The sequence below is a fragment of the Pseudophryne corroboree genome, chromosome 3 (genome assembly GCF_028390025.1).
Source record: "Pseudophryne corroboree isolate aPseCor3 chromosome 3, aPseCor3.hap2, whole genome shotgun sequence".
NCBI lineage: Eukaryota > Metazoa > Chordata > Amphibia > Anura > Myobatrachidae > Pseudophryne > Pseudophryne corroboree.
In genome coordinates, this window is record NC_086446.1 from 141958823 (window position 1) to 141984974 (window position 26152).

A 26152-nucleotide genomic window follows, 5' to 3' on the forward strand; every position below is an offset into this window, starting at 1 on the left:
CACCCCAGCGCTATATAACCCAGGAATAACACAGTAACTTAATGTTTGCCCAGTAGTGCTGCTGTATGTAATTTGCGCCGAATTATGTGCCCCCCCCCCCTCTTTTCAACCCTCTTGTCTACCGTGGTTTCAGCAGGGGAGAGTCTGGGGAGCTGCCTCAGCGGTGCTGTGGAGAAAAAATGGCGCTGGTGAGTGCTGAGGGAGAAGCCCCGCCCCCTCGGCGGCGGGCTTCTGTCCCGCTTAAACTGTAAAATTGGCGGGGGCTCATACATATATACAGTGCCCAGCTGTATATATGTTATATTTTTTCCAAAAAGAGGTTTATATTGCTGCCCAGGGTGCCCCCCCCTGCGCCCTGCACCCTTACAGTGACCGGAGTATGTGAGGTGTATGGGAGCAATGGCGCACAGCTGCAGTGCTGTGCGTTACTTCAGTGAAGATCATGAAGTCTTCTGCCACCGCTGAAGTCTCTTTTCTCATACTCACCCGGCTTCTATCTTCTGGCTCTGCGAGGGGGACGGCGGTGCGGCTCTGGGACGGACGGCGAGGGTGAGATCCTGCGTACCAATCCCGCTGGAGCTAATGGTGTCCAGTAACCTAAGAAGCAGGACCTTGCAACTCAGAGAGTAGGGCTGCTTCTCTCCCCTCAGTCCCTCGATGCAGGGAGTCTGTTGCCAGCAGTGCTCCCTGAAAATTAAAAACCAAACAAAATACTTTCTGTCAGAAAGCTCAGGAGAGCTCCTGAAAAGCACACAGTTTCCACTGGGCACAGTATCAAACTGAGGTATGGAGGAGGGGCATAGAGGGAGGAGCCACTGCACACCCAGAACTAAAGTCTTTCTTAAAGTGCCCATGTCTCCTGCGGAGCCCGTCTATCCCCATGGTCCTTACGGAGTCCCCAGCATCCTCTAGGACGTTAGAGAAACTAGGATTTTAATACCTACCGGTAAATCCTTTTCTCTTAGTCCGTAGAGGATGCTGGGCACCCGTCCCAGTGCGTACTGTGTCTGCAGTTATTAAATGGCCCTTAAATCCAGAACATTTATGTGGAGACAACTTTCCCGACTTGACCATCTTCCTTGGATGTTTTCCCCCTGTGTGACTGCTCCCCAGCCTCGGAGGGTTGCATCCGTGGTCCCTAGGATCCAGTCCTGGATCCCGAACCATCGCCCCTCTAGGAGGTGAGAACTGTGCAGCCGCCAATGGAGTGATATTCTGGTCTTGGAAGACAGGATTATCCTCCGGTGCATGTGTAGGTGGGATCCGGACCACTTGTCCAACAGGTCCCACTGGAACACTCTAGCATGGAACCTGCCAAACTGAATGGCCTCGTAGGCCGCAACCATCTTCCCCAGCAACCGAATGCATTGATGGATTAACACTCTTGCTGGTTTCAGAATTTGTTTGACCAGACTCTGGATCTCCATAGCCTTTCCACTGGAAGAAAACCTCTTCTGTGTCCAGTATCACTCCCAAAAACAACAACCGCGTCATTGGGACCAACTGCGATTTTGGCAAGTTTAGGAGCCAACCATGTTGTTGAAGAACTGTCAGGGAGAGTGCAATGTTTTGCACCAACTGGTCCCTGGATCTCGCCTTTATCAAGAGATCATCCAAGTACGGGATAATTGTGACTCCTTGCTTGCGAAGGAGAACCATCATTTCCGCCATCACCCTGGTGAAAATCCTCGGAGCCGTGGACAGACCAAACGGCAACGTCTGAAATTGGTAATGACAATCCTGAATTGCAAACCTCAGGTAGCTTGATGCAGTGGCTAAACGGAACATGTAAGTAGGCATCCTTATGTCTACCAAAACCATGAAATCTCCTTCCTCCGGACTGGAGATTCCTACCCTGAGAGATTCCATCTTGAAATTTAATTTCTTTAGGTAGAAATTGAGGGATTTCAGATTTCAGATTGGTCTGACTGAGCCTTCCGGCTTCGGGACCACGAAGAGGCTTGAATAAAAGCCTTCTCCCTGCTGACTAAGGCCGATTTGAACAATCGGTGAGGGGGAACGTCTTGAAACCCCAGTTTGTACCCTTGGGACACTATTTGTAAAACCCACGAGTCCAGGTCCAAATTAATCCAGAACTGACTGAAGTGTTTTAGACGTGTCCCCACTGGTGTGGGCTCCTGCAAGAGAGCCCCAGCGTCATGCAGTGGATTTGGCAGAAGCAGAGGACGATCTCTGCTCCTGCGATCTTGAAGAGGCTACAGACCTCTTCCCTCTTCTCCTTCCTCTACCTGCAAAGAAAGGGGAATCTTAACTTCTTGCATATCTATTGGGCCAAAATGACTGCGTTAGATAATGATGCGTCTTCATCCGTTGAGAGGGAACATAGGGCAAGAAGGTTGACTTACCTGCGGGAGCTGCCGAGATCAAATTAACTAGGCCGTCGCCAAACAAGGCTTCACCTTCATAGGGAAGAGACTCCCTTTCTTCTTGGAGTCAGCATCAGCATTCCCTTGGTGAATCCACAATGCCCTCCTATCCGAGACTGCCATGAAATTGGCCCGTGAACTCAAGAGTCCTATATCCCTTGCAGTCGTAAGTATGCTGCAGTGTCCTTGATATGATCCAACGTAAGGAGCATCCCATGTCTCCAGGATATCTATATCGGATGACAAGGTATTCGACCAATTCTTGAATACTACTACTCACCCATGCGCATGTAATGGCAGGTCTAAGTAATGTACCCGTGGTTACATAACTAGAAATAATGTAGCTTCCTGCATACGATCCGCTGGATTTGTGACAGGGCCCCGTGCAGAACAGGGGGTGATTCCCACTTTATTCTGTCCGCAGCAGGAAATGAATAAACAACCGGAAACCTTTTGGGGATTTGAAACCATCTTGTCGAGCTGGCCCAGACTTTCTCAAACAGAGATGGAGGAACGTTACATCAGCTTTCATTATATATCTATATATACATACATATAGACCCCTTTGTCAGGAACAGCAGGGTCCTCAGTGATGTTAATATGTCCTTAATATCCACAATCATGTACTGAATGCTCCTTGCCAATATTGGATCTAATCAGGAAATATTATGGTCGACATAGGAATCAGTATCTGAGTCAGTATCAGTGTGTAGTAACTGGGCAAAATAACATTTTTGCGGGGCCTGAGGGAAAAGAAGCATAGCCATGAACATCACATCTTTTCTCTACGTCTGTGTCTGGGACACAGATTTATCCAACCTCACTCTGATATTACTGAAACTTTCACCCAGTCAGTTATTGGTGGTGCCAACAGGGCCACCATCATATGTCTGCATTCCTAATATAGTTTCCTCTTGGGAAAAACATTCAGCCACCGACATGTTGACACACATGTACCAAGTACCCACAGACACATCGGCTTATGGGGGATAGACCTACAGTAAATCTGTCAGAGGGACAGATGGGATTTTTCAGCTCACAACCCAGCGTCAAAAGTACACAGTCTGGGAAATAATAAACTCTATAGTGATAGACTTGTAACGCTCTATAGATGTGCTGGTGAGGTGAGGAAGAAGCCCCGCCGCTGTAATGGCACGCTTCTGTCCCGCTCAGAAACAAATAATTAATTACGCTGGTGGGGTAAGGACAGTGCCCAGGCACTAATGTCCACTTTTGCCAGCCTTTTGTGAGGAATTTATGCTGCCCAGGGTGCCCCCCCCCCCCCAACGCCCTGCACCCTGCAGTGCCTGTGTTTGTGTGGGAGCATGGCGCACAGCATTCCGCTCGCTGCGTGGTACCTCAGAATGCCATCTGTTCTTCTGCTACTCGCCTGTCTTCTGACTTCTGGCTCTGTAAGGGGGTGACGGCAGGCTACGGGAGTGGGCATCTAGGCGTACCCAGCGATCAGCACCCTCAGGAGCTAATGGTGTCCTGTCAGCCAGAAGTAGAGCCATTGAACTCACTAGAAGTTGGTCATACTTCTCTCCCCTAAGTCCCACGAAGCAGCCTCCCTGAAAATAAGAAAAACTAACATAAGTCTTTTCAGAGAAACTCAGTAGAGCTCCCCTGTAGTGCATCCAGTCTCACTGGGCACAATTCTAAAACTGGAGTCTGGAGGAGGGGCATAGAGGGAGGAGACAGTTTACACCCTTTGAAAGTCTTAAAGTGCCCATGTCTCCTGCGGATCCCGTCTATACCCCATGGTTCTTAATGTGATCCCAGCATCCTCTAGGACGTATTAGAAAACAAATAACGCACACACGAGGAGGAGAGAACAAAGGAAGCTATAAGGAGGGGAGGGGAGGGGAGGGGAGGGGGGGGGGGGAAGGTAAGGTAGTAAAGGCATATTGGATAAACTACAACCTTATACATATTCATTAATGTACCAGTAGTTAGAAGTAGAAGAGCTCTAACAGAAACCACAAAGCTTATCTAAAGCCACACCACACTGGATATGCCCAATCTCATTTGATCTTTGAAGCAAAGCAGTATTGGACTTTGTTACTACCAAGCAGTCTCCCATCCATGTATTATCAGATTCTTTAGGTGTTTTTAAACTACCAACACCCTTTTCTTGGTACATTTAATTTTTACACGTATTCTTTTATGTACCAGAAGTTAGAAGTAGAAAAGCTCTAACAGAAACCACCAGCTCATCTACAGCCACAGCACACTGGATTTGCCCAATCTCTCCTGATCATAGAAGCTGAGCAGTATTGGTCCTGGTTTTAGTACTTGGATGGGAGACCACCAGGAAATACCAGGAGCTGTGTGTATTTTTACAATACCAACACCGTTCTCTTGATGCATTCCATTTTGAAACATTGGGGCAGATCTATTAAGCCTGGTGAACTGATAAAGTGCAAGGTGATAAAGTACCAGCCAGTCAGCTCCTAACTGTCATTTTTCAAACCCAGCCTGTGACATGGCAATTAGGAGCTGATTGGCTGGTACTTTATCACCATGCAAATTATCATTCCACCAGGTTTAATAAATCGGCCGCTTATTCATTTATGTACTAGTAGTTAGAAGTAGAAGAACTCTAACAGAAACCACTAAGCTCATCTACAGCCACACCACACTGTATATGCCCAATATCACCTGATCTTAGGCCTGGTTTGTTCTTGGATGTGAGACCACCTGGGAATACCAGGTGCTGTAGGTAGTTTTATACTACCAACACCGTTCTCTTGATGCATTCTATTTTGAAACTTATTCATTGATGTAGAAGTTAGAAACAGCAAAAATCATCTACAGCCGCATCACACTGAATATGTCCAATCTCATCTGATGTTGGAAGCTAAGCAGTGTTGTGCCTGGTTAGTTTTTGGATTTCAGGTCCTGCCTTCTGGTTTGGCCACGGCACCTCGGAAATTCACCAAGGTCATGGCCGTGATGACGACCCTTCACCATCGGTGGACCAGGGAGGAATCTCTCCTCCCGATAAACATTCTGGAATTGCGGGCAGTGTTCAATTCATTGATACTGGCCCTGCCTCTAGTACAGAACAGGCCTGTTCAAGTACAATCGGACAACGCCACCACGGTAGTGTACACAAATCATCAAGTCGGCACTCGAAACTGCATGGCAAAGCTGGAAGTATAAAAAAATCCTCAGTTGGGTAGAACGTCATCTGCCAGCAATATCGGCAGTGTTCATTCCCGGAGTCCTCAACTGGGAAGCGGATTTCCTCAGTCGTCAGGACGTTCACGCTGGAGAGTGGAGAGGCTGCAGCAGAAATATCTGCACTGGTGTCAGTAGGTGACTGAGGCAGGGATGACTGGGAGATAGTGGGTGACTGAAGCATGTATGAGTGGGATATAGTGGGTGACTGAAGCCGGGGTGACTGGGAGATAGTGGGTGACTGATGCAGGGGTGACAGTGATAGTGGGTGACTTAGGCAGGGGTGACAGGGAGATAGTGGGTTACTGAGGGAGGGGTGATAGGAAGGGGTTGGGTAAGTATGGGAAGAAAGTGGGTGACAGGGATAATAAATGAATAAGGCAGGGATGATAGGGAGATAGTGGATGACTGTGGCAGGGGTGACAGGGACAGTAAGAGACTGAGGCAGGGGTGACAGGGATAGTGGGTGACTGAGGCAGGGGTCGCAGGTATAGTGGTTGACTGAGGCAGCGGTGACTGGGAGATAGTGGGTAACTGAGGCAGGGGTGACAGGGAAAGTGTGTGACTCAGGCAGGGGTGATAGGGAGATAGTGGGCAGCATATCTCTGCCTCACTGCAGCAGCACATTCCTGATTCACTGACAGCAGCACATCCCTGCAACGTTGACAGCAACACATCCCTGCAACATTGACGGCAGCACATCCCTGCCTCATTGACGGCAGCACATCCCTGCCTCACTTATAGCAGCACATCCCTGCCTCGCTGACAGCAGCACATCACTGCCTCGCTGACAGCAGCACATCACTGCTTCACTGACAGCAGCACATCACTGCTTCACTGACAGCAGAACATCCCTGCCTCACTGGCAGCAGCACATCCCTGCTTTACTGACAGCTGTATATAGGGCCTAATTAAGACCTGATCCCTGCTGTGCATATTCACACAACAGGAGATCAGGTCTGAAGTGCGTGTGTGCTGGTGCCACAGTGCACCGGCACATGCCAGAGATGCGATCAGCATCTCTGCCCAGTGAGCGCCTCTGCCTGATTGACAGGTAGAGGCGGTCACTGGGCAGGAGGAGTCGGGCCAGCGGCGTTGTGCCGCCATTTTGGGGGCACAGTCAGGACAACGCAGACATGACCGGACCGTATGGGGGCGGGGCCGTGACGGCTGTGTGACCCGGACAGCAACGGGCCTTATTTACTAAAATCTCAGATAAATTTTATGGCATTTATGTGCAGTCTAGTTTGCACAGTTGATAGAGTGTTGATCTTGCACTATCAATGTAAGCCTCACATAGGTTTGATACACATGTAAGTTTGTTTTTATTTTACTACATTGTGGTTTGTGGCTCTATACCATGTAATGCATGTCTTTTAACAGTAGTCAAGTCTTCCAATGTGCTTGTTAGTGAAACCCAATACATAGCTTTATTTTATTTTGTTTCTTCAAATATTACATAGTAACATAGTAACATAGTAACATAGTATCTGAGGTTGAAAAAAGACAATTGTCCATCGAGTTCAACCTATTTGTGGTGTCCTATGCATGATGATTTTACTAAAATTTCTGACTGATGCTGCTGTCAGCCATTACATTTTATCCCTATTTATAGTAACTATAATGCATGACTATGCACCATACCCCTGGATATCCTTATCCAATAGGAATTTATCTAACCCATTCTTAAAGGTGTTGACAGATTCCGCCATTACAACTCCCTCGGGCAGGGAATTCCAAACACGTATTGTCCTTACCGTGAAAAAGCCTTTACGCTGTATTGTGCGGAATCTCCTCTCCTCTAACCTGAGCGAGTGTCCACGAGTCCTCTGTGTTGATCTAACCAGAAACAGGTCCCGCGCAAGCTCTGTGTATTGTCCCCTTATATATTTGTAGATGTTGATCATATCCCCTCTTAGTCTCCGCTTTTCCAATGTAAACATGCCTAGTCTTTCAAGCCTTTCCTTGTATTCCATCATCTCCATGCCCTTAATTAGTTTGGTCGCCCTCCTCTGTACCTTTTCAAGCTCCAGGATATCCTTTTTGTAGTACGGTGCCCAGAACTGTACACAGTATTCAAGGTGTGGCCTCACTAGTGATTTATATAACGGGAGTATAATACTCTCGTCCCTAGCATCAATACCCCGTTTTATGCATGCTAATATCTTATTAGCCTTCTTTGCTGCAGTCCTACTTTGGGTACTACTGCTTAGCTTGCTATCTATGAGGACACCTAAGTCCTTTTCCAGTACAGAATCCCCTAATTTTACCCCATTTAGTAGGTAGGCATATGTCTTATAACTTTTTTTTTCAATATATAAACATTTTTATTATAAGATTTTCAATGACACAAGTACATCCAAGTTGCAGATTATGGATTGTGAAGGACAAATCAACCATATAAACAATTTAAGCAATTTAAATTGCATGCAGGTAGTAGAATATCAAACTCCTTGGATGAAAGTTGGTCGTAATAAACTAGGATAGAAAAGAATAAAGTAGAAAATAAGATTTTAAACCTACCGGTAAATCTTTTTCTCGTAGTCCGTAGAGGATGCTGGGGACTCCGTAAGGACCATGGGGATAGACGGGCTCCGCAGGAGACATGGGCACTTTAAGAAAGACTTTAGTTCTGGGTGTGCACTGGCTCCTCCCTCTATGCCCCTCTATGCCACAGTTAGAGAAACTGTGCCCAGAGGAGACTGACAGTATGAGGAAAGGATTTTGTTAATCCAGGGCAAGATTCATACCAGCCACACCAATCACACCGTATAACTTGTGATAAACTACCCAGTTATGAGTACGAAAAAACAACATACTGTAGCATCAGTGCAGGACCGATGCAACTATAACATAACCCTTATTGAAGCAATAACTATATACAAGTATTGCAGAAGTAGTCCGCACTTGGGACGGTCGCCCAGCATCCTCTACGGACTACGAGAAAAAGATTTACCGGTAGGTTTAAAATCTTATTTTCTCTAACGTCCTAGAGGATGCTGGGGACTCCGTAAGGACCATGGGGATTATACCAAAGCTCCAAAACGGGCGGGAGAGTGCGGATGACTCTGCAGCACCGATTGAGCAAACATGAGTTCCTCCTCAGCCAGGGTATCAAACTTATAGTATTTTGAAAAGGTGTTTGAACCTGACCAAGTAGCAGCTCGACACAGCTGTAGTGCCGAGACCCCTAGGGCAGCCGCCCAAGAACAGCCCACTTTCCTCGTGGAATGGGCCTAGACCGATTTCGGTAACTGCAATCCAGCCATAGAATGCGCTTGCTGAATCGTGTTACAAATCCAGCGAGCAATAGCCTGCTTTGAAGCAGGGGCACCAATCTTGTTGGTTGCATACAGGACAAACAGCGCTTCAGTTTTCCTGACTCTAGCCGTCCTGGCCACGTAAATTTTCAAAGCCCTGACCACATCAAGTAACTCGGAATCCTCCAAGTCACGCGTAGCCAAAGGCACCACAATAGGTTGGTTCATATGAAAAGATGAGACCACTTTTGGTAGGAATTGAGGACGGGTCCGCAATTCCGCTCTATCCACATGGTACACCAAATATGGGCTTTTATGTGACAAAGCCGCTAATTCCGACACTCGCCTAGCCGAAGCCAAGGCTAATAACATGACCACCTTCCATGTGAGATATTTTAACTCCACCGTTTTAAGTGGTTCAAACCAGTGTGATTTTAGAAAACTTAACACCACGTTAAGGTCCCAAGGTGCCACCGGAGGCACAAAAGGAGGCTGAATATGCAGCACTCCTTTTACAAAAGTCTGAACTTCTGGAAGAGAAACCAATTCTTTTTGAAAGAAAATGGATAAGGCCGAAATCTGGACCTTAATAGAGCCTAATTTTAGGCCCAAATTCACTCCAGTTTGTAGGAAGTGAAGGAAACGGCCCAGATGGAATTCTTCCGTAGGAGCATTCCTGGCCTCACACCAAGAAACATAATTTCGCCATATACGGTGTAATGTTTTGACGTTACATCCTTCCTAGCCTTTATCAGCGTAGGGATGACCTCAACCGGAATGCCTTTCACTGCTAGGATCCGGCATTCAACCGCCATGCCGTCAAACGCAGCCGCGGTAAGTCTTGGAACAGACAGGGCCCCTGATGCAACAGGTCCTGTCTTAGAGGAAGAGGCCACGGATCTTCTGTGAGCATTTCCTGCAGATCCGGATACCAGGTCCTCCGTGGCCAATCTGGAACAATGAGGATTGTTCTCACTCCTCTTTGTCTTATTATCCTTAACACCTTGGGTATGAGAGGAAGAGGAGGAAATACATAGACCGGCTGGAACACCCACGGTGTCACTAGGGTGTCTACAGCTACTGCCTGAGGGTCTCTTGACCTTGCGCAATACCTCTGTAGCTTTTTGTTGAGCCGGGACGCCATCATGTCTATCTGTGGCAGTTCCCACCGACTTGTAATCTGTGCAAAGACTTCCTGATGAAGTCCCCACTCTCCCGGATGTAGGTCGTGTCTGCTGAGGAAGTCTGCTTCCCAGTTGTCCACTCCCAGAATGAACACTGCTGACAGTGCGCTTGCGTGATTCTCCACCCAGCGAAGAATTCTGGTGGCTTGTGCCATCGCCACTCTGCTCCTTGTGCCGCCTTGGCGGTTTACATGAGCCACTGCGGTGACGTTGTCTGACTGGATCAGAACCGGTTGGTCGCGAAGTAAGGTCTCCGCTTGACGTAGGGCATTGTATATGGCCCCTAGTTTCAGGATGTTGATGTGAAGACAAGTCTCTTGACTTGACCAAAGACCTTGGATATTTCTTCCCTGTGTGACTGCTCCCCAACCTTGGAGGCTTGCCTCTGTGGTCACCAGGATCCAGTCCTGAATGCCGAATCTGCGTCACTCGAGAAGGTGAGCACTCTGCAGCCACCACAGGAGTGATACCCTGACCCTGGGGGACAGGGTGATCAACCAATGCATCTGCAAATGTGACCCAGACCACTTGTCCAGTAGGTCCCATTGGAAAGTCCTCGCATGGAACCTGCCGAATGGAATGGCTTCGTATGATGCCACCATCTTTCCCAGGACTCGAGTGCAGTGATGCACTGACACAAGTTTTGGTTTCAATAGGTTCCTGACAAGAGTCATGAGTTCCTGGGCCTTTCCTATCGGGAGATAAACTCTCTTCTGGTCTGTGTCCAGAATCATGCCCAAGAAAGACAGACGAGTCGTAGAAACCAACTGCGACTTTGGGATATTGAAAATCCAGCCGTGTTGCTGTAACACTTTCAGTGAAAGTGATACGCTGTTCAGCAACTGCTCTCTTGATCTCGCTTTTATGAGATCGCTCAAGTACGGGATAATTGTGACACCTTGCTTACGCAGGAGAACCATCATTTCCGCCATTACCTTGGTGAAAATTCTCTGGGCCGTGGAGAGACCAAACAGCAACGTCTGAAATTGGCAATGACTGTCCTGTACCGCAAATCTGAGGTACGCCTGATAAGATGGATAAATGGGGACATGAAGGTATGCATCCTGTACACAAATGCGGACAACAGGTGTCAAGCCGTGTGTTGCCTTTGTCAAGCTGTAATAAGTAGGGGTAAGGACGTTAACCACCTCAGAACATCCTCCCTTATACGTCGTCTGCAGCGCATTAATCATTAGTCAGTGACAAGTTCAAAAACTTTGGATGACAGCGGAAGCAGTCCACTGACCACTAAATCCCTTCCTCTTGTAACCAAGCTCCTGCAAACCACACCACCAACTCCCTCAGTGTCAATTTCCTCCTTAGACAGGAAAGCCAATAGTCCTGCAGGCCATGTCACTGGCAAGTCTGACGAGTCCTCTCCTGCCTGGGATTCCTCCGATGCATCCTTGAGTGTAACGCCTACTGCTGCTGGCGCTGCTGTTGTTGCTGCTGGGAGTCGATCGTCATCCCAGAGGGGAAGTCGGAAGACCACTTGTACTACTTCCAGTAGGCAATTGACTGTCCAACAGTCCTTTGCGAGGAAGATGAAATATCACAGCAGTCATCCTGCTGCAAAGCGGATAACTCAGGTCTTGTCAGCCTGGGTGGTGAGAAACGTGGTTCCGGTATCCATCGTTAATTCAGAGGCAACTAGAGACTTGATTGAGGTACTGTGTCCCCGGTACCAAATGCCATCTAGGTTCCATTTCTCTAGGCAGGCGATACCGAAAATGTACACAGACCTCAGAAAAAGAGTCACCAGTGTCCTAAAAAATGCAGTTGTACCCAAGGTCCACTAGTCCACATGTCCGTGGTTAAGTGGAGCCGGGCAGACTCAGGACTATATGACTGTGACAGCCCACTGGGTAGATGTATTGCCTCCCGCAGCAAGAACAGCAGCGGCGGCACCAGTAGCAGCATCTCGCAAATGCCAACTCGTTCCTAGGCAGACTACGCTTTGTATCACCGCTTTCCATAAGAGGCACACAGCTGACAACCTCTTACGGAAACTGAGGAACATCATCGCAGAATGGCTTACCCCAATTGGACTCTCCTGGGGATTTGTGACATCGGACAATGCCACCAATATTGTGCGTGCATTACATCTGGGCAAATTCCAGCACGTCCCATGTTTTGCACATACATTGAATTTGGTGGTGCAGAATTATTTAAAAAAACGACTGTGGCGTGCAAGAGATGCTGTCGGTGGCCCGAAGAATTGCGGGCCACTTTCTGCATTCAGCCACCGCGTGCCGAAGACTGGAGCACCACCAAACATTCCTGAACCTGCCCTGCCATCCTCTGAAGCAAGAGGTGGTAACGAGGTGGAATTCAACCCTCTATATGCTTCAGAGGATGGAGGAGCAGCAAAAGGCCATTCAAGCCTATACATCTACCCACGATATAGACAAAGGAGGGGGAATGCACCTGACTCAAGCGCAGTGGAGAATGATTTCAACGTTGTGTAAGGTTCTGCAACCCTTTGAACTTGCCACACGTGAAGTCAGTTCAGACACTGCCAGCCTGAGTCAGGTCATTCCCCTCATCAGGCTTTTGCAGAAGAAGCTGGAGACATTGAAGGAGGAGCTAAAACAGAGCGATTCCGCTAGGCATGTGGGACTTGTGGATGGAGCCCTTAATTCGCTTAACCAGGATTCAATCTGTTGAAATCAGAGCAATACATTTTGGCCACCGTGCTCGATCCTAGATTTAAAACCTACATTGTAGCTCTCTTTCCGGCAGACACAAGTCTGCAGAGGTTCAAAGACCTGCTGGTGAGAAAATGGTCAAGTCAAGCGGAACGTGACCCGTCAACAGCTCCTCCTTCACATTCTCCCGCAACTGGGGGTGCAAGGAAAAGGCTAAGAATTCCGAGCCCACCCACTGGCGGTGATGCAGGGCAGTCTGGAGTGAGTGCTGACATCTGGTCCGGACTGAAGGACCTGGCAACGATTACTGACATGTCGTCTATTGTCACTACATATGATTCTGTCACCTTTGAAAGAATGGTGGAGGATTATATGAGTGACCGCATCCAGGTAGGCACGTATGTATGTATACTGGCAGGAAAAAGAGGCAATTTGGAGGCCCTTGCACAAACTGGCTTTATTCTACCTAAGTTGCCCTCCCTCCAGTGTGTACTCCAGAAGAGTGTTTAGTGCAGCCGCTCACCTTGTCAGCAATCGGCGTACGAGGTTACTTCCAGAAAATGTGGAGAAGATGATGATCATCAAAATGAATTATAATCAATTCCTCCGTGGAGACATTTACCAGCAATTGCCTCCAGAAAGTACACAGGGATCTGAGATGGTGGATTCCAGTGGGGACGAATTAATAATATGTGAGGGGGGGCGATGTACACAGTGAAAGGGGTGAGGAATCGGAGGATGATGAGGTGGACATCTTGCCTCTGTAGAGCCAGTTTGTGCAAGGAGAGATTGATTGCTTCTTTTTTGGTGGGGGCCGAAACCAACCAGTCATTTCAGTCAGCCGTGTGGCAGACCCTGTTGCTGAAATGATGGGTTCGTCAATGTTTTTCTTTTCAATCTAAGCCCCTGCAGTTTTCTGTAAGAATCTGCTTCGCTATGATGATCAACAAGTCACAAGGGCAAACACTCAGGGCTGGAGGCGTAGATCTTAGGACCAGCTGCTACAAGCATGGCAAAGGTGTCACTATCATTGGTGACACCCAGAGAGGCAGCGAGGGAGATTGTAATGCAGTGCGCGCAGATAAGCAGCGCAATGGTAAAAAGGAGGCATGGTCTCATAGGTAGGGGTGTGGCCTGTTTTCCTGAATCTCCATTTTGTTGCTCCGGGTATCCCGGGGGTTGAGTGCTGCACCCGGGGACTAGTGTGTGAGTGGTGCTGGCTCCTGCACAGTGACAGAAACTGGGTGTTGCACGTAATGTTACAGTGAAACACCCATATTCTGTCACTGAAGAGGAGCCGGCACTTTGGTGTCACCCCCCTTGGCGGGTGACACTCGGGTGTGGGCCGCAACCCCGTTGTGATGCCACTGACCCATGGGAAGCTTTACGTGGCTTACCCATGTGTTAGTAGCCCCAAGCATCTTTTGTGTTAGTCCCTGAAGAAAAACTTCAAATATTTACAAATACATTTTGTAATCAATGGGCCTAATTCAGTAAGGATTGCAAATTCTGCTAAGTAACAGAATTTGCAATCCTTTGGTTCGCATGCTGGGGCCACCCAGCATGCCGCCTCCCTTCTTGACCACGCTGAAATTGCAGTCTCAGTGCAGTTCAGCGTGATCATAAAAAATGGGTTAGCCTCCTGTTGGTGCAGACTGTATGTGTGCGCAGGAAGCCGCCACCATTTTTGTGATCGCAGCTGCTGAATGTGATGTCATGCAGCAGCTCTGACCACGCCTCCTGTTTCTCCGATGCCGACCCCATTTTGTAGCCCTGCCCATGCACCGCTCCATCTCCGACTTGGAAATGGATTGTTGCTGACCCCCCCCCCAGCACCAATTGACAGTCAGAAGCGATCGCATTATCTGCGGGGTGCCGCAGAAAATGCAGGCGCATGCGTATGCTCTTAGCAATTTTTGCAGTTGGATTGCTTATTGCGATTGCAATCCAACCTGAATCAGGCTCTATTACCTATCACAATGTACTGCGGGTAGTACAAAATGGGGTTAATATAAGAGAAAACCCCCCCAGAGCTGTGCTCCTTAACTGTCCCTGGTGGCTAGTGGAGCGGCTGCCCAGTAATCAGTGTCCACGCTAGTGCGCACATGGCCCACCCCCTACAGCCACGCTGGATCACGGTATAGTGTGGGCACAGAAGTCCCTTACCTCCCTTTCATCAGCGGCCTCGTGATCCCGGAGGGCGGTGTGTGTGTGACTGACCTTAGGAAGAAACCGGAGCCTCCGCTGCAGTGACCCAGCAACCAGGGCACGGGAGTATACTGCGCCGCTGGGAGTGATGGAGCTGCAGTAAAGATGTCTATTAGACCTAACCTGCTGCAGCCCTTGTAGATTCTTATAAAAAAAGTTCTTCTTTTCTTGTCAAAATTAATAGCTAAGAATAGGCTGCCTGAGGCAGCCCCCTGTTAAGTGGCCTGCTACTGAAGGCACCAACTACAAACTGAGCTCCCTGTTCATGGAAGCGAGGTTATAGAGCAGGGGGCGCTGAGCATCTTGGGAACAGTCAAAAGCTTTGAGCCTGTTGGTGCCTCAGATCAAGATCCTACTCTACACCCCAATGTGAATCCTTGTGGAGTCCAGTGTACCCCACAGAAGAAATTAATGTGTCACACCCATTGGCAGCAACATTAGAATAGCTGCTGATGGGCACAATTGAGAAAGGAAGGGGGGAAAACATTTGAATCCAGCACATATATGTAATTTGAATATGCAATTTGTACCTTCCTACTTTAAAATGTAATGGATGAACCTCACCCTGTGAGAACTATCTTCATGATCAAGAGATCTCATACGCAAGAAAAGCATGTGTTGGGATAGGGCTGTGGAGGGCGGCTGCTCGAGCACACCCCCGTCAAGTTAAGGAGATTCAACTGAGGAAGCACAAGGGAACTCTTGTCTGGGGACAACAACTGCAGGGAGACCACATCTTTTCAGATGAAAATGAGAGGGCAGAAGGCTGCCTAATACTGAAGCACCCTCAAACATCAAACCATATGCAACAGCTAGTACAAGCATTCCTGGGGAAAGGTCTGCAGCAGACGGATTTGCATACGGTGATGTCATCCAAGCAGTGGGCCAAAGTTGGCTGGAACCCTCATCTGCATATGAAAAGAGAAAAGGGGCGCTTGGATGACCCCTAGTTCGCATTGAACACCCCCCACCCTCCTTTGGTGTGGGGCTCATGTTGGCCATGCCCCAGCCCCTGAAGCATTCAAGCTGATTTCTTGCTGCAGCTGGGCACTGTAACAGCTCCAGAGCTGCTCTGTAAGGCAAATAAAAGGGTGTGGGCCCTGCAACACCACCTGTAGTTCGCATTGTGCGTTGGAAGGCACAAAGTAAGCAGACGGGAGAAGTCAGGATAGTGCGCAAGGGCATAGAAGGGAGGGGCTCAAGAAAAGAGAAGTGGAAACAGACAGCAAACTAGGCTGGAGAGAGACCTGAGACAATGAGATCTAAATTATACCAGAGCCAACCAGGGGAAAGCACAAATGCAGTCCCCCCCCCTACCACAAATTATGCAGTCGAGATTCCCACATTTGGGGAAATCACAGAGGTCAGCATACCCAGAATGCAATGAATGAACCTCACCCTGGGAAAACAATCTTCATGACCATGGTATCACCTAAGCAAAATAAGTATGATTTGAGATAGGGCTGGGGAGGGCCGCTGCTCAGGCACACCTCCGTCAAGTAAAGGAGATTCAACTGAGGCAGCACAAGGGAACTCTCATCTGGGGACAACAACTGCAGGGAGAACACATTTTCAGACGAATGTGTGAGGGCAGAAGGCTGCCTAATACTGAAGCACCCCCCAAACAACAAACCAAATGCAACAACTAGTGCAAGCATTCCTGGGGGAAGGCCTGCAGCAGATGGATTCGCATATGGTGATGTCATCCAAGCAATGGGTATAGTTGGCTGCAACCCTCGTCTGCATATGAAAAGAGAAAATGGTCACGCAGGGCATGGCGGCCTTTGTGGGGTTGCGCTTGGATGACCCCTAGATCGCTTTATACACCCCCATCAGTGTGGGGCTCATGTTGGCCATGCCCCAGCCCCTGAAGCATTCAAGCTGATTTCTTGCAGCAGCTGGACCCAGTAACAGCTCCAGAGTTGCTCTACAAGACAAGCAAAAGGGTGTGAGCCATGCAGCACCACCTGTAGTTTGCATACACACATATATAGGACATCATCTCTTATATGCCCCAGGGGCAATAAAATAGTATCCTTATCTAGGGTATCCGTCCATGCCGCTACAGCACTACACATACACACCCAGGCCGACGCAATTGCCGGTCTGAGTAAGGTACCTGAATGTGTATAAATGGACTTCAGGGTAATCTCCTGTTTGCGGTCAGCAGACTCTTTGAGGGTAGCCGTATCCTGGGACGGGAGGGCTAACTTCTTGGATAAGCGTGTTAATGCTTTGTCCACCCAAGGGGAGGATTCCCATCGTAACCTATCCGTTGATGGGAAAGGATACGCCATAAGAATCCTTTTGGAAATCTGCAGGAGATTCCCAAGCTTTTTCACATAACTCGTTCAGCTCGTGTGAGGGGAAAAGGTTACCTCAGGCTTCTTTCCCTTGTACATATGTACCCTCTTGTCAGGGATAGGGGGCTCCTCTGTGATGTGCAAAACATCTTTTATTGCCATAATCATATATCAAATGTATTTTGCCAATTTTGGCTGTAACTTTGCATCATCGTAATCGACACTGGAGTCAGAATCCGTGCCGGTATCTGTGTCAACAATCTGGATAGTGGGCACTTATGAGACCCTGACAGTCCCTGCGACATAGGATCAGGCATGGGTTGAGACCCTGACTGTCCCAAATCTTCAGCCTTGTCTAATCTTTTGTGCAATGAGTTTACACTAGCAATTAAAACATTCCACATATCCATCCAATCAGGTGTCGGCGGAGACACCACATTCATTTGCTCCCGCTCCTCTCTAATATAGCCTTCTTCCTCAGACATGTCGACACACGCGTACCGACACACCACACACACAGGGAATGCTTTTACTGAAGACATTTCCCCCACAAGGCCCTTTGGCAGAGCTGGCCCTAACCAATATGATGCCCTAGGCAAGATTTTGCCTGGTGCCCCCTAGCACCACCGCTGGTTCCGCCTCTGACCTTGCACCTCTTTCCCAGCACCATCAAACCTCACCCATAACAGTACTTATTTTGGTGTTTGTACCCCCTATATTTTAAACAGGAACAGTTCGCACATTTGGCGCACAGTCCAAAAAGGGGTGTGTTTTTGCTGGCAATGGGCATGTCCACACAATAGTACCCCCAATTAAAATTCCGCCACACAGTACTGCAATTTTATTCACATTTGATCACGTGATAGTGTCCATAATTCACATTACATCCCACAGTAGTATCACTTTACCTTATAAACGTTACTTCGTACAGTAGTGCTCCTTATTCACATTACATCACACTGAATTGCTCCTTATTTACATTACACCACACCCTATTGCTCTTTATTCACATTAGACAACACAGTAAATGCCCTTTATATACGCAACGCTACATATTAGAGCACCTTATACACATAATGCCACACATTAGTAATGCATTTATACACATAATTCCACACAGTAATGCCCCTTACACATATGAGACACATCATTAATGTCCTTATAAACATAATGCGTCTTACACATTATGACAACCTTTATTAATGCCCTTTTACACATAATGGCCCTCATTCCGAGTTGTTAGCTCGCAAGCTGCTTTTAGCAGCATTGCACACGCTAAGCCGCCGACTACTGGGAGTGAATCTTAGCTTATCAAAATTGCGAACGAAAGATTAGCAGAATTGCGAATAGACACTTCTTAGCAGTTTCTGAGTAGCTCCAGACTTACTCGACAACTGTGATCAGTTCAGTCAGTTTCGTTCCTGGTTTGACGTCACAAACACACCCAGCGTTCGCCCAGACACTCCCCCGTTTCTTCAGACACTCCCGCGTTTTACCCAGAAACGGCAGCGTTTTTTCACACACACCCATAAAACGGCCAGTATCCGCCCAGAAACACCCACTTCCTGTCAATCACACTACGATCAGCAGAACAAAGAAAAAACCTCGTAATGCCGTGAGTAAAATACCTAACTGCATAGCAAATTTACTTTGCGCAGTCGCAGAGCGAACATTGCGCATGCGCAATTAGCGGAAAATCGCTGCGACGCGAAGAAAATTACAGAGCGAACAACTCGGAATGACCACCCTTGCGCATGCGCAATTAGCGGAAAATCGCTGCGATGCGAAGAAAATTACCGAGCGAACAACTCGGAATGACCACCAATGTCCCTTACACATATGCCGCACATTATTAATGCCCTTATACACATAATGACACACATAGTGCCCCTTACACATATGTTGCACATTATTAATGCATTTTTACATGACACACATAATGCTCCTTACTCATATTCCGAACACTACTGCACAATCAACCCACTCACATGCACACAGCACTCACACTGCCACTAACACTGTGACCTCTGCCTCTGCTTGGATACAGATGTGTCCTCATAAATCTTGCCTCAATGCTAACGTTGGGGCACCTTTTTTTTATTAAAATGCATCTTATTTGCATTGCTATGTTGTTAGGATGCACACGCAGCTTCTGCTGATTAAAATGATATGCAGCACGCCTATATACTGTGTGAGACTGTGGCTGTATCTGCATATGAAATGCTACACACAGAATATAGGCATGCCGCATATCATTTTAATCAGCAGAAGTTGCTGATGCCCCTAGGCATATCAGATGCCCTAGGCAATTGCCTAGTTTGCCTATGCCTATGGCCGGCTCTGCCCTTTGGAGAGACAGAGAGAGAGTATGCCAGCACATACCCCAGCGCTATATAACCCAGGAATAGCACAGTAACTTAATGTTTGCACAGTAGCGCTGCTGTATGTAATTTGCGCCAAATTATGTGCCCCCCCCTCTCTTTTCAACCCTCTTGTCTACCGTGGTATAAGCAGGGGAGAGTCCGGGGAGCTTCCTCTCAGCTGTGCTGTGGAGAAAAAATGGCACTGGTGAGTGCTGAGGGAGAAGCCCCGCCCCCTCGGCGGCGGGCTTCTGTCCCGCTTAAACTGTACAATTGGCGGGGGCTCATACATATATACAGTGCCCAGCTGTATATATGTTATATTTCTGCCAAAAAGAGGTTTATATTGCAGCCCAGGGCGCCCCCCCTGCGCCCTGCACCCTTACAGTGACCGGAGTATGTGAGGTGTATGGGAGCAATGGCGCACAGCTGCAGTGCTGTGCGTTACCTCAATGAAGATCATGAAGTCCTCTGCCGCCTCTGAAGTCTTCTTTTCTTCTCATACTCACCCGGCTTCTATCTTCCGGCTCTGCGAGGGGGACGGCGGCGCGGCTCTGGGACGGACGGCGAGGGTGAGATCCTGCGTACCAATCCCTTTGGAGCTAATCCCTTTGGAGCTAATGGTGTCCAGTAGCTTAAGAAGCAGGACCTTGCAACTCGGAGAGTAGGGCTGCTTCTCTCCCCTCAGTCCCTCGATGCAGGGAGTCTGTTGCCAGCAGTGCTCCCTGAAAATTAAAAACCTAACAAAATACTTTGTCAGAAAGCTCAGGAGAGCTCCTGAAAAGCACCCAGTCTCCACTGGGCACAGTATCAAACTGAGGTATGGAGGAGGGGCATAGAGGGAGGAGCCAGTGCACACCCAGAACTAAAGTCTTTCTTAAAGTGCCCATGTCTCCTGCGGAGCCGTCTATCCCCATGGTCCTTACGGAGTCCCCAGCATCCTCTAGGACGTTAGAGAAAATAGGATTTTAATACCTACCGGTAAATCCTTTTCTCTTAGTCCGTAGAGGATGCTGGGCACCCGTCCCAGTGCGTACTGTGTCTGCAGTTATTAAATGGCCCTTAACTCCAGAACATTTATGTGGAGACAACTTTCCCGACTTGACCATCTTCCTTGGACGTTTTCCCCCTGTGTGACTGCTCCCCAGCCTCGGAGGGTTGCATCCATGGTCCCTAGGATCCAGTCCTGGATCCCGAACCTTCGCCCCTCTAGGAGGTGAGAACTGTGCAGCCACCAATGGAGTGAGATTCTGGTCTTGGAAGACAGGATTATCCTCCGGTGCGTGTGTAGGTGGGATCCGGACCACTTGTCCAACAGGTCCCACTGGAACACTCTGGCATGGAACCAGCCAAACTGAATGGGCTCGTAGGCCGCAACCATCTTACCCAGCAACCAAATGCATTGATGGATTAACACTCTTGCTGGTTTCAGAATTTGTTTGACCAGACTCTGGATCTCCAGAGCCTTTCCACTGGAAGAAAACCTCTTCTGTGTCCAGTATCACTCCCAAAAACAACAACCGCGTCATTGGGACCAACTGCGATTTTGGCAAGTTTAGGAGCCAACTATGTTGTTGAAGAACTGTCAGGGAGAGTGCAATGTTTTGCACTAACTGGTCCCTGGATTTCGCCTTTATCAAAAGATCATCCAAGTACGGGATAATTGTTACTCCTTGCTTGCGATCACCCTGGTGAAAATCCTCGGAGCCGTGGACAGACCAAACGGCAATGTCTGAAATTGGTAATGACAATACTGAATTGCAAACCTCAGGTAGCTTGATGCAGAGGCTAAATGGGAACATGTAAGTAGGCATCCTTTATGTCTACCAAAACCATGAAATCTCCTTCCTCCGGACTGGAGATCACTGCACTGAGAGATTCCATCTTGAAATTTAATTTCCTTAGGTAGAAATTGAGGGATTTCAGATTGGTCTGACTGAGCTGTCCGGCTTAGGGACCACGAAGAGGCTTGAAAAAAAACCTTCTCCCTGCTGACTAAAGCCGATTTGAACAATCGGTCAGGGGGAACGTCTTGAAACCCCAGTTTGTACCCTTGGGACACTATTTGTAAAACACACGAGTCCAGGTCCGAATGAATCCAGAACTGACTGAAGAGTTTTAGACGTGCCCCCACTGGTGCGGGCTCCTGCAAGAGAGCCCAAGCGTCATGCGGTGGATTTGGCAGAAGCAGAGGATGATCTCTGCTCCTGCGATCTTGAAGAGGATGCAGACCTCTTCCCTCTTCTCCTTCCTCTACCTGCAAAGAAAGGGGAATCTTAACTTCTTGCATATCTATTGGGCCGAAATGACTGCATCAGATAATGATGCGTCTTCATCCGTTGGGAGGGAACATAGGGCAAGAAGGTTGACTTACCTGCGGGAGCTGCCGAGATCAAATTAACTAGGCAGTCACCAAACAACGCTTCACCTTCATAGGGAAGAGACTCCCTTTCTTCTTGGAGTCAGCATCAGCATTCTCTTGGTGAATCCACAATGCCCTCCTATCCGAGACTGCCATGAAATTGGCCCGTGAACTCAAGAGTCCTATATCCCTTGCAGTCTCACGTAAGTATGCTGCAGTGTCCTTGATATGATACAACGTAAGGAGTATCCCATCTCTCCAAGGTATCTATATCGGATGACAAGGTATTCGACCAATTCTTGAATACTACTACTCACCCATGCACATGTAATGGCAGGTCTAAGTAATGTACCCTTGGTTACATAACTAGAAATAATGTAGCTTCCTGCATACGATCCGCTGGATTTGTGACAGGGCCCCGTGCAGAACAGGGGGTGACTCCCACTTTATTCTGTCCGCGGCGGGAAATGAATAAACAACCAGAATCCTTTTGGGGATTTGAAACCATCTTGTCGAGCTGGCCCAGACTTTCTCAAACAGAGATGGAGGAACGTTACATCAGCTTTCATTATATATCTATATATACATACATATAGACCCCTTTGTCAGGAACAGCAGGGTCTTCAGTAATTTTAATATGTCCTTAATATCCACAATCATGTACTGAATGCTCCTTGCCAATATTGGATCTAATCAGGAAACATTATGGTCGACATAGGAATCAGTATCCGTGTCAGTATCAGTGTGTAGTAACTGGGCAAAATAACATTTTTGCGACCCCGCGGGGCCTGAGGGAAAAGAAACATAGCCATGAACATCACATCTATTCTCTACGTCTGTGTCTGGGACACAGATTTATCCAACCTTACTCTGATATTACTGAAACTTTTACCCAGTCAGTTATTGGTGGTGCCAACAGGGCCACCATCATATGTCTGCATTCCTAATATAGTTTCCTCTTGGGAAAAACATTCAGCCACCGACATGTTGACACACATGTACCAAGTACCCACAGACACATCGGCTTATGGGGGACAGACCGTCAGTAAATCTGTCAGAGGGACACAGAGGATTTTTCAGCTCACAATCCAGCGCCAAAAGTACACAGTCTGGGAAATAATAAACTCTATAGTGATAGACTTGTAATGCTCTAAAGATGTTCTGGTGAGGTGAGGAAGAAGCCCCGCTACTGTAATGGCGCATATCTGTCCCGCTCAGAAATAATTAATTACGCTAGCGGGGTAAGGACAGTGCCCAGGCACTAATGTCCACTTTTTCCAGCCTTTTGTGAGGAATTTATGCTGCCCAGGGTGCCCCCCCCCGTGCCCTGCACCCTGCAGTGCCTGTGTTTGTGTGGGAGCATGGCGCGCAGCGTTCCGCTCGCTGCTCGGTACCTCAGAATGCCATCACTGGAGAAGAAGTTCACACCCTTTGAAAGTCTTAAAGTGCCCATGTCTCCTGCGGATCCCGTCTATACCCCATGGTTCTTAATGTGACCCCAGCATCATCTGTCTTCTGGCTCTGTAAGGGGGTGACGGCAGGCTGCGGGAGTGTGCATCTAGGCGTACCTAGCGAGCAGCACCCTCAGGAGCTAATGGTATCCTGTCAGCCTGAAGCAGAGCCATTGAACTCACTCGAAGTTGGTCATACTTCTCTCCCCTAAGTCCCACGAAGCAGGGAGACTGTTGCCAGCAGCCTCCCTGAAAATAAAAAAAACTAACAAGTCTTTTCAGAGAAACTCAGTAGAGCTCCCCTGTAGTGCATCCAGTATCACTGCGCACAATACTAAAACTGGAGTCTGGAGGAGGGGCATAGAGGGAGGAGACAGTTCACACCCTTTGAAAGTCTTAAAGTGCCCATGTCTCCTGCGGATCCCGTCTATACCCCATGGTTCTTAATGTGACCCCAGCATCATCTAGGACGTATGAGAAAACAAATAACGCACACATGAGGAGGAGAGAACTAAGGAAGCTATAAGGAGAAGAGGGGAGGGAGGGAGGGTTGAAAGGTAAGGTAGTAAAGGCATATTGGATAAACTACAACCTTATACATATTCATTAATGTACCAGTAGTTAGAAGTAGAAGAGCTCTAACAGAAACCACAAAGCTTATCTAAAGCCACACCACACTGGATATGCCCAATCTCATTTGATTTTTGAAGCAAAGCAGTATTGGACTTTGTTAATACATGGATGGGAGACTGCTTGGTAGTATCAGATTCTTTAGGTGTTTTTAAACTACCAACACCATTTTCTAGGTACATTTAATTTTTACATGTATTCTTTTATGTACCAGAAGTTAGAAGTAGAAGAGCTGTAATAAAAACCACCAGCTCATCTACAGCCACAGCACACTGGATTTGCCCAATCTCTCCTGATCATGGAAGCTGAGCAGTGTTGGTCCTGGTTTTAGTACTTGGATGGGAGACCACCAGGAAATACCAGGAGCTGTGTGTATTTTTACAATACTGACACCGTTCTCTTGATGCATTCCATTTTGAAACATTGGGGCAGATCTATTAAGCCTGGTGAACTGATAAAGTGCAAGGTGATAAAGTACCAGCCAGTCAGCTCCTAACTGTCATTTTTCAAACCCAGCCTGTGACATGGCAATTAGGAGCTGATTGGCTGGTACTTTATCACCATGCAAATTATCATTTCACCAGGTTTAATAAATCGTCCGCTTACTCATTTATGTACGAGTAGTTAGAAGTAGAAGAACTCTAACAGAAACCACTAAGCTCATCTACAGCCACACCACACTGTATATGCCCAATATCACCCGATTTTAGGCCTGGTTTGTTCTTGGATGTGAGACCACCTGGGAATACCAGGTGCTGTAGGTAGTTTTATACTACCAACACCGTTCTCTTGATGCATTCTATTTTGAAACGTATTCATTGATGTACCAGTAGTTAGAAGTAGAAGTTAGAAACAGCAAAAATCATCTACAGCCGCATCACACTGGATATGTCCAATCTCATCTGATGTTGGAAGCTAAGCAGTGTTGTGCCTGGTTAGTTTTTGGATTTCAGGTCCTGCCTTCTGGTTTGGCCACGGCACCTCGGAAATTCACCAAGGTCATGGCCGTGATGACGACCCTTCACCATCGGTGGACCAGGGAGGAATCTCTCCTCCCGATAAACATTCTGGAATTGCAGGCAGTGTTCAATTCATTGACACTGGCCCTGCCTCTAGTACAGAACAGGCCTGTTCAAGTACAATCGGACAACGCCACCACGGTAGTGTACACAAATCATCAAGGCGGCACTCGAAATTGCATAGCAAAGCTGGAAGTATCAAAAATCCTCAATTGGGTAGAACGTCATCTGCCAGCAATATCGGCAAGTGTTCATTCCCGGAGTCCTCAACTGGGAAGCGGATTTCCTCAGTCGTCAGGACGTTCACGCTGGAGAGTGGAGAGGCCGCAGCAGAAATGTCTGCACTGGTGTCAGTAGGTGACTGAGGCAGGGATGACTGGGAGATAGTGGGTGACTAAAGCATGTATGAGTGGGAGATAGTGGGTGACTGAGGCCGGGGTGACTGGGAGATAGTCAGTGACTAAGGCAGGGGTGATAGGGATATAGTGGATGACTGTGGCAGGGGTGACAGGGACAGTAGGAGACTGAGGCAGGAGTGACAGGGATAGTGGGTGACTGAGGCAGGGGTGATAGGGTGACAGTGGGTGACTGAGGCAGGGGTGACAGGGATAGTGGGTGACTGAGGCAGGGGTGATATGGAGATAGTGGTTGACTGAGGCAGGGGTGACAGAGATAGTGGGTGACTAAAGCAGTGGTGACTGGTATAGTGGGTGACTGAGGCAGGGGTCGCAGGTATAGTGGTTAACTGAGGCAGCGGTGACTGGGAGATAGTGGGTAACTGGGGCAGGGGTGACAGGGAAAGTGTGTGACTCAGGCAGGGGTGATAGGGAGATAGTGGGCAGCAGATCACTGCCTTGCTGACAGCAGCACATCCCTCCTTCACTGACAGCAGCACATCCCTGCCTCATTGACAGCAGCACATACCTGCCTCACTTATAGCAGCACATCCCTGCCTTACTGACAGCAGCAGATCACTGCCTCACTGACAGCAGCAGATCACTGCCTCACTGACAGCAGCAGATCACTGCTTCACTGACAGCAGCACATCCCTGCCTCACTGGCAGCAGCAGATCCCTGCCTCACTGGCAGCAGCAGTCCCTGCCTCACTGGCAGCAGCAGATCCCTGCCTTACTGACAGCTGTATATAGGGCCTAATT

General features: G+C 48.2%; 1 non-coding gene across 1 annotated transcript; it reads right to left on the reverse strand.

The window, feature by feature from the left end:
- Positions 1 to 16153: 16153 nt before the first annotated feature.
- Positions 16154 to 16319, reverse strand: LOC134898906 (U1 spliceosomal RNA). The gene has a single exon (XR_010172596.1). It is a non-coding gene; the product is annotated as a U1 spliceosomal RNA (small nuclear RNA).
- Between the last annotated feature and the right edge of the window lie 9833 nt (positions 16320 to 26152).